The sequence below is a fragment of the Apium graveolens genome, chromosome 7, assembly GCF_009905375.1.
Source record: "Apium graveolens cultivar Ventura chromosome 7, ASM990537v1, whole genome shotgun sequence".
Lineage (NCBI taxonomy): Eukaryota > Viridiplantae > Streptophyta > Magnoliopsida > Apiales > Apiaceae > Apium > Apium graveolens.
The window spans coordinates 195052010-195059583 of NC_133653.1; the positions used below are offsets into that span (position 1 = coordinate 195052010).

The 7574-nt window shown below is 38.4% G+C and overlaps 1 non-coding gene across 1 annotated transcript; it reads right to left on the bottom strand.

The window, feature by feature from the left end:
- Nucleotides 1–5427: 5427 nt before the first annotated feature.
- On the bottom strand, nt 5428–5534 carry LOC141676020 (small nucleolar RNA R71). Its single transcript, XR_012556634.1, has one exon. It is a non-coding gene; the product is annotated as a small nucleolar RNA R71 (small nucleolar RNA).
- Nucleotides 5535–7574: the final 2040 nt, after the last annotated feature.

Sequence of the window (7574 nt, forward strand, 5' to 3'; positions counted from 1 at the left end):
TCCTGATTGGATGATCATCACTTGTTTTTACAATGGGTTGGGAGCACAGTCCAGACCCATGCTCGATGCAGCATCATGTGGAGCATTATGGGCAAAGAGCTATAAAGAAGCTTATGATCTAATTGAACTGATGGCTGCTAATGAATATCAGTATCCAACCCAGAGTATCCACATGGCAAGGTAGCAGGAGTTCTTGAAGTGGATACAGCTACGGCTATCACTGCTCAACTAAAAGCGTTGTCTATGAAGATCGATTCTCTGGCTAACTATGGTGTTAGGCAGATAATTAGTGTTTGTGAGCTGTGTGCAGGTTCGCATGCGATGGAACAATGCGCTATATCTAGTGACTCAGCTCAGTTTGTGAGCAACTTTCAGAGATCGCAGCAACCAGTTCCAGACACTTATCATCATGACAACTGGAATCATCCTAACTTCAGCTGGAGCAACAATCAGAATGCGATGCAACAGCCGTTCCAGCAATTTGGAAATAAGCTATTCAACCCTCCTGGTTTTCAGCAACAAATTGCACCCAAACAACAACTCCATATTCAACAACAAAATCATGATGCAGGTCTATCTTCGAATGAAAAATCTGAATTGGAGGAGTTGCGGCTTATGTGCAAAAACCAGGCTATTACATGCCAAAGCCAGGCTATTTCCATCAAGACTCTGGAGAACCAAATAGGGCAAATTGCTAATGCCTTATTGAATCGGCCACCAGGAATGCTTCCTAGTGATACAGAAACATATCCAGGCAAGAGGGAAGTTGAAGACCAGGTGAACGCCATCACCTTAAGGTCTGGAAAGGTCGCAAGCCCCCAAGTTCAGCAAGACGAAGAGCCTGAAAAGTCTCAAGTTCCAGAATCTGAAGTTTTAGCTGAAGAAGATGTGCAGAAGGAAATAGAGGTGGAACCAAGGAAAACTACTGTGGAACACACTCCTCCTGAGAGTAATACAGGGGAGAAACAGATCTATCCTCCACCTCCTTTTCCTAAGAGGTTGCAGAAGAAAAAGCTGGATAAGCAATTTGCTAAGTTTCTGGAGGTGTTCAAGAAACTTCATATCAACATACCTTTTGCTGAAGCTCTTGAAAAGGTGCCTAGCTATGCGAGGATTATGTAAGGTATTCTCTCTCGGAAAGTGAATCTCGATGACTTAGAGACCGTTGCTCTCACGGAGGAATGCAGTGTTGTGCTGCAACAGAAGTTGCCTCCGAAGCTTAAAGATCCTGGAAGCTTCACTATTCCTTGCACCATCGGAAACTTGTCGTTCGACAAGTGTTTATGTGATTTAGGAGCTAGCATCAATCTGATGCCCTTATCTATCTTCAAGAAGCTTGGTCTGCCTGATCCGAAACCAACATACATGTCATTGCAACTAGCTGACCTTTCCATCGCTTATCCACGAGGTATAGCGGAGGATGTCTTGGTCAAGGTGGATAAACTCTTCTTCCCTGCTGACTTTGTAATTCTTGATTTCGAGGAAGATAAGAAGATTCCCATTATCTTGGGAAGACCATTCTTGGCTACAGGCCGAACTATGATCGATGTGCAAAAAGGAGAGCTTTCGATGAAGGTTTACGATCAAAAGGTCACTTTTAATGTATTCAAGGCAATAAATTTACCCACAGAAAAAGAAGAGTGCTTTAAAATAGAGCGGGTCGACTCAGTTTTTGAAGATGAAGGAGGAGTAGAGCAACTGCAGGTTTGAATGCACCTCCGTGGGAGAAGAAGTTGGATATGCCATTCGATTCTCTTGGGTTAGCAGAGCTAAAAATTTCTCAGGAGCGTTTTGAACCATTTACTCAAGAAGCTCCCATACTTGAGCTCAACCGACAGCCAAATCACTTGAGTTATTCATTCTTAGGTGCACCCCCTGACAAGGGGTTGGGATATATCTTTGATGATGTAGAGGGTAGCCGAACGGATCCTCCAGTGCCTATAGAGGGTTCTTCTCATGTGCAGCAGGTAGTTGATAGGACTGGTGTTGGTGATGAGCAGTACAGGCGAGTAACTAGGCGTATGAAGGCCATGCACGACATTCACCGTCATTTTGCTGCAGATTTGACACATGCTTTCGGTACTGTTGTTCGAGACACTGGTGGCGAGGTTGATTGGCCACCTGATCCTCCACCCGAAGAGGGTGATCTTTCCGACGACTAGGTATGCCTGAAATCCTTATTATTACCTTCAATGAAGACATTGAAAATTTTAAGTTTGGGGGTGATAATGTAAGGATTAGTAATGTGTGTCCATATAGATTCATATAGATTTATGTTGCATGTTTAGTTGTAGTTCATTCATATTTTTGCATGATTGTTCATTTTGGACATATTTGTTTGTTTTTATATAATTTCATATAGTTGCATTTGCATGCATATTTAGCATGATCCCTTAAGATGAACTACGATATTTGATAAGTTGATGTTGATTTGAGTGTGGTGATGAGGAATATAGGGATGTTTAAGTCTTAATGAATTGATTTGCAAGCCAGAAATAAATATTTTCACAAAGTCTTATAGGGTTGCTTTTGATCTAGATCATGATCATACTTGTTTGTTGTTGAGATTTAATCACTTGGTTATATTTAGAATTTGTGATATTCTCGTAATGACGTAAAAACACTGATTTTTTTTATCTGGAGAAAAACTTGGATTTCATTGCTAGTTGTTGTAAGGCTAGGCGTCAAATGGCTAGTAGCCGGCTCATATTTTTATGAGTAGTCTAGGGTTGAATAAGATGGAGCGAAACGCACTCATTCAGAAATTGTTGAAAAAAAAGGAAAAAAAAAGAAAAAAGAGAAAAAAAAGAAAGAAAAAAAGTATGTGTTTATGCACAATTGATCAAGAGTGAGCTCTTAAATACTCGAGTTATTAAGTTCTAGGGGACTTTGTGCCTAGTGACCTAAGGCTTTTAGAGTCTGGGATCCGCTAACCTAACGCTCGCTACATGGGTATTATTGTATAAGTCTTTTAGGGCCTCATTCATTGCACGATCAAATAAGCATCTTTGCTATGTGTTCAATAATAGTGTGAATCCTTGTATAACTCTAGTATAAAGGAGGTGTTGTGAGTCATAATGCGTTTATTGTCTATTCTGTTTATAAACTTTTGATTGTTTCGATGATAGATAAGTTATGGTTATTGATCTATTATCGAGAGTATATCTGTTAAGCATCCACACACGCACGTTTCTGGTTTGTGAGTTGGTTTGTGGGATTTATTCGAACTATGTTTCAAGTTATTGCATTCTTAGAGGCATTGGTTTATTCATTTGGTTATGGTTATTCTGAGGGGATCGATTGCATTATCATTTAGTTGCATTCACATAGTTGCATTCATGCATTAGGTTTATTTTGTAGTTTTGAGTCTATTTATGCTTGAGGACAAACATCGATTCAAGTTTGGGGGTGTGATAAGTGGATTTTATATCCACTTGGAACACTTTATTACAAGCTTAAATTGGTGTTTTGGACTCAAGTTGTTGGTATTTTGATGTGTTTTTGTGTTATTGCATTTCAGGTATCAGTTAAATGATGAAAAGAGCTTTTAAAGGAAATATGATGAAAAGTGATCAGAATTGGAAGCCAAGGCCATTGTCAAGTTGTAGAGAATCTAAATAGCTTCGCGTGGGCAGTTGAATCGCCTAATTCTGACGAGTAGAACTCAAGTTATGGTCAAAACAAGATTCATCAGAATATTTTTCCAGTCAGTAGCTGAGCGCCCGCTCAGCAGAGCTGAGCGCCCGCTCAGAGAGCTGAGCACCCGATCAGGAGAGCTGAGCGGCCGCTCAGGGCGCGGCTGGTCGCTGATTTCGCTGAAAAAGCCTTTTTTGAGTATAATTTGACGATTTTAAGGGTCCAGATCCACTAGGGGCGTATATATACTTAAAAAAAGGGTTTTCATCATCCGGGAAGATTGGGATACCAAGGAGAAGACCTAGAAGCACAGAACAACTCCGAAAAAGATCTTATTTTCAACTTGTGATTCTTTGAATTAGTTGTAACTTTGGATGCTCGTTTTCGTTCTTGTTGAACCTAGATCTCGTTTATTCGTACTTTGATTATTAATTAGTTTATTAAGACCTTGTTTTATACCATGCTTTCATTGGAACCCATGGTGACGATGAGTTCGATTATGGGCTAATCGTTGTCATGGGATTCTAGCAGATTATACTTATGGATTTCAATAGTTAATTGTTTCGATATCTTGGTGTGTGGTGATTGATTGATATCCTAGTATGGTTGTGCTTATTCGTCTTATGTGCGTAGCTAACATATAAGATAGCGTGTTAATCTCTATTGAAGCGACAGTGAATATAGAGGTTTAGAACTTGCCATGCTAGCACAAGTTCATGTATTTGTTATGCATGATTCGTAGGTAACTCTAACCGTTTTACTTACCCTATGTAATCAAGATAGATAACTTGTGCTTAAACCGTTATGTTGTCAAATTCTATAGACATATAGGGTCTCAATATAATTGGTGCCTATTCAGCTTCTATCTCTTTTGTGGATGTCTGGTAGAATTGTACTCGTGCAACGAAAGTTGGCGTTTATCAGTTTCGTGTTATCTGATTAGTGTCATCACCATCACATGCCAAGGTTAAGAACAATAAGGCTATTGAATGGAGTAGTAATGAAGTTAGAATTCCATGTTTGTCATATATATTAATTTAACCTCAATTCTCTTAGTTAATGTTATTTAGTATAATCTCTTAGTTTAATAAAAACCCAATTTGTTATTTGTCTTAGCATTGAGCGATAACCATACATTGTTGCATAGGTGCATAAATTGAACTTAACCTAAACCAGTCTCTGTGGGAACGAATCTGATTTATATCTTATACTACTTGCGAACGCGTATACTTGCGTGAATATTAGCGCGTGTTTTCGCCTTAACAAGTTTTTGGCGCCGCTGCCGGGGACTCGGTGTTAATTTTTATTTTATGTGCTTGTCATCAGTGGTTGTTAAAGTTCAGTGACTCGGATTCTTTTACTTTCACAGTTTACTTTTTTGTGTTTCAGGTAGTCATTACAATGGGAGATCCAGTAGCACGAACGAGAGCTTTGATGGATTTTTCTCAACCCAAGATCAATGACATTCGATCTAGCATTGTCCGGCTAGCTATCACAGTTAATACCTTTGAGATCAAGCCTGGCATAATTCAATGGGTGCAGAATTCAATCCAGTTTGGGGGTTCTCCAACGGAAGATCCCAATACACACATTAGGGATTTCATAGAGATCTGCGACACCTTCAGGTTCAATGGTGTTTCTGAAGATGCTGTGAAGATGAGACTGTTCCCATTCTCTCTGAGGGACAAGGCTAAGAGCTGGTTACACTCTCTACCAGCTGGTTCGATTACTACTTGGGAGGATCTTGCTCAGAAATTCCTTACTAAATTCTTCCCTATGGCGAAGACAGCTGCAATCAGAAATGCTATTACTCAATTTGCGCAACAAACGGGAGAATCGCTAAGTGAAGCTTGGGAGCGCTACAAGGAGATGCTTAGGAAGTGTCCTCATCATGGAATTCCTGATTGGATGATCATCACTTGTTTTTACAATGGGTTGGGAGCACAGTCCAGACCCATGCTCGATGCAGCATCAGTGTTAGGTCCCAATGTGTTTGTAGAAGGGGGGTTGAATACAAACAGCACCGAATAATCGAATTAAATGCGGAATAAAAAATGTGAAACAAAATTCAAGTTAAATAAAAATATTATTAAACTTGAAAGGTGTTACAACAACTGTATCGATTACAAGGTATTAATCTCAAATCAATTATCACAAATCTAGAATAAATTCGACATGAACTTTTTCTATTTTTGCAATAATTAGAATCAAATGCTAAACGCGATTTGAGAATAAGTTCTAGGGATTTTGATCCGCTAGATTGTTAAACAAGAATAAGAGAATGATTTCTAGTTGATTGGATTTAACTTTACAAGTTAGAAATTTGATCTTTGAATTAGCAGATAAGATGAAATATTTGGCTGCTTTTTCTCTCTGTATGTTCTTGACTTCTTTTCTCTGGATGGATAATTGAATTGCTGCTTGTCTGCTTCTTTTTAATCAACAGAATAGAATTGAACTGGCAAGACAATCCTAAGCTCAGCAAGACAATCGGTAGGACAATGGATTGAACTAGCAAGACAATCTGAATGAACTAGCATGACAATCAGAATGAACTAGCATGACAATCAGAATGAACTAGCATGACAATCCTCCTCCTAGTGTAACTTTCGGTGAGACTATTGAAAATGGCCTAGCATGACAATCGGTATGACAATCCTGATTGTCATGCTAGTTCATTTTCAATTGTCTTGTTGATTTAATACAGATTTTAATCCAATTTAAATTCTGAAAATTCCTAAAATTAATTCGGAATTAATTAATCAATTAATTCAATTAATAAATAAATTATTCTTCGCAGATATAATTTATTTTCTTAATTAAATTAGATGACTTAATTAATTAATAGAGAATTAATTCTAGTCTTCAACTGCACCCATCCTTCTGCAGATCTTCTGAAAATCACTGAAAATTATGAATCAATTCCACCACTTCAATGTTGACACTCGATGTACTGTCTGGTTCATGAGTGACTAACTTCCATGACGTTTCTTCATGTCTTGACTTTGACGCTTTGATTTTCTTCAGATTAAATCCTTATAATTAATGATACTCTGACGAGATCTCTGTCACTTGATTAAATCCACGATCTTGATTTATATCACTGAGGCATGATCAACTTCTTGAACTTCTTCCAGTGAATTAACTCCTCAAGTCTGTAGATGAACCTTGTTCTGAATCCTTTGACAGATATTACTTTGCGAGATCTCTCTGACGGTCGATCCACTATTTACTTATTACATTCTTATTTGAGTTGAGTTGAATCCTCGAATATACAAATAGGCTATGACATATGACTTACAATCTCCCCCTATTTGTTTGTTAGACAATAACACACAAATACCTAGAGGATAACTCAACTAAGAAATAAGAAAAAGATATAAACATACATGCAAAGTAAATAGCAGAAAAGTTCTGGATGAGATTTAACATTTTCCAGATTCTAAGTAGATGTTCCTCTAGACTGAACATATCTTCAAGTAGTTCCATCTTCATTTGTACACCCACATTTCCTATTGAGAAGCCCATATCTCTTGCTTCTCCCCCTATGAGAATCAACTGATTAAAGAAAATCACCTTCGTTTTACCACCTCTCCCGTACAATAGGATCCGCAGATAAAAACCAATGGTACTCCCCTTTTGAAAACAGCTTCTTCCCTTACTAGAAAATCACCTTGTGTTTACCACCTCTCCCGTACAATAGGATCCGTAGTTACAAACAACAATGGTGTGGTGTAGTGTACATGTAGGATCTTTTTCTTACTCCCTTCTATTTCTCCCCCTTAGTTGAGGAATCCTCCAAACTATTTCTTAAGCTTTTATCTCCCCCTTAAAGAAGGAATGTATGCCATCGTCTGAAGGAGTTCTCATATTTCACTTGGTTGGAAAAGAAATAACAAGTAGTTTCTCTTTCTTCCTCACTGTGAGTGTGTGATCCT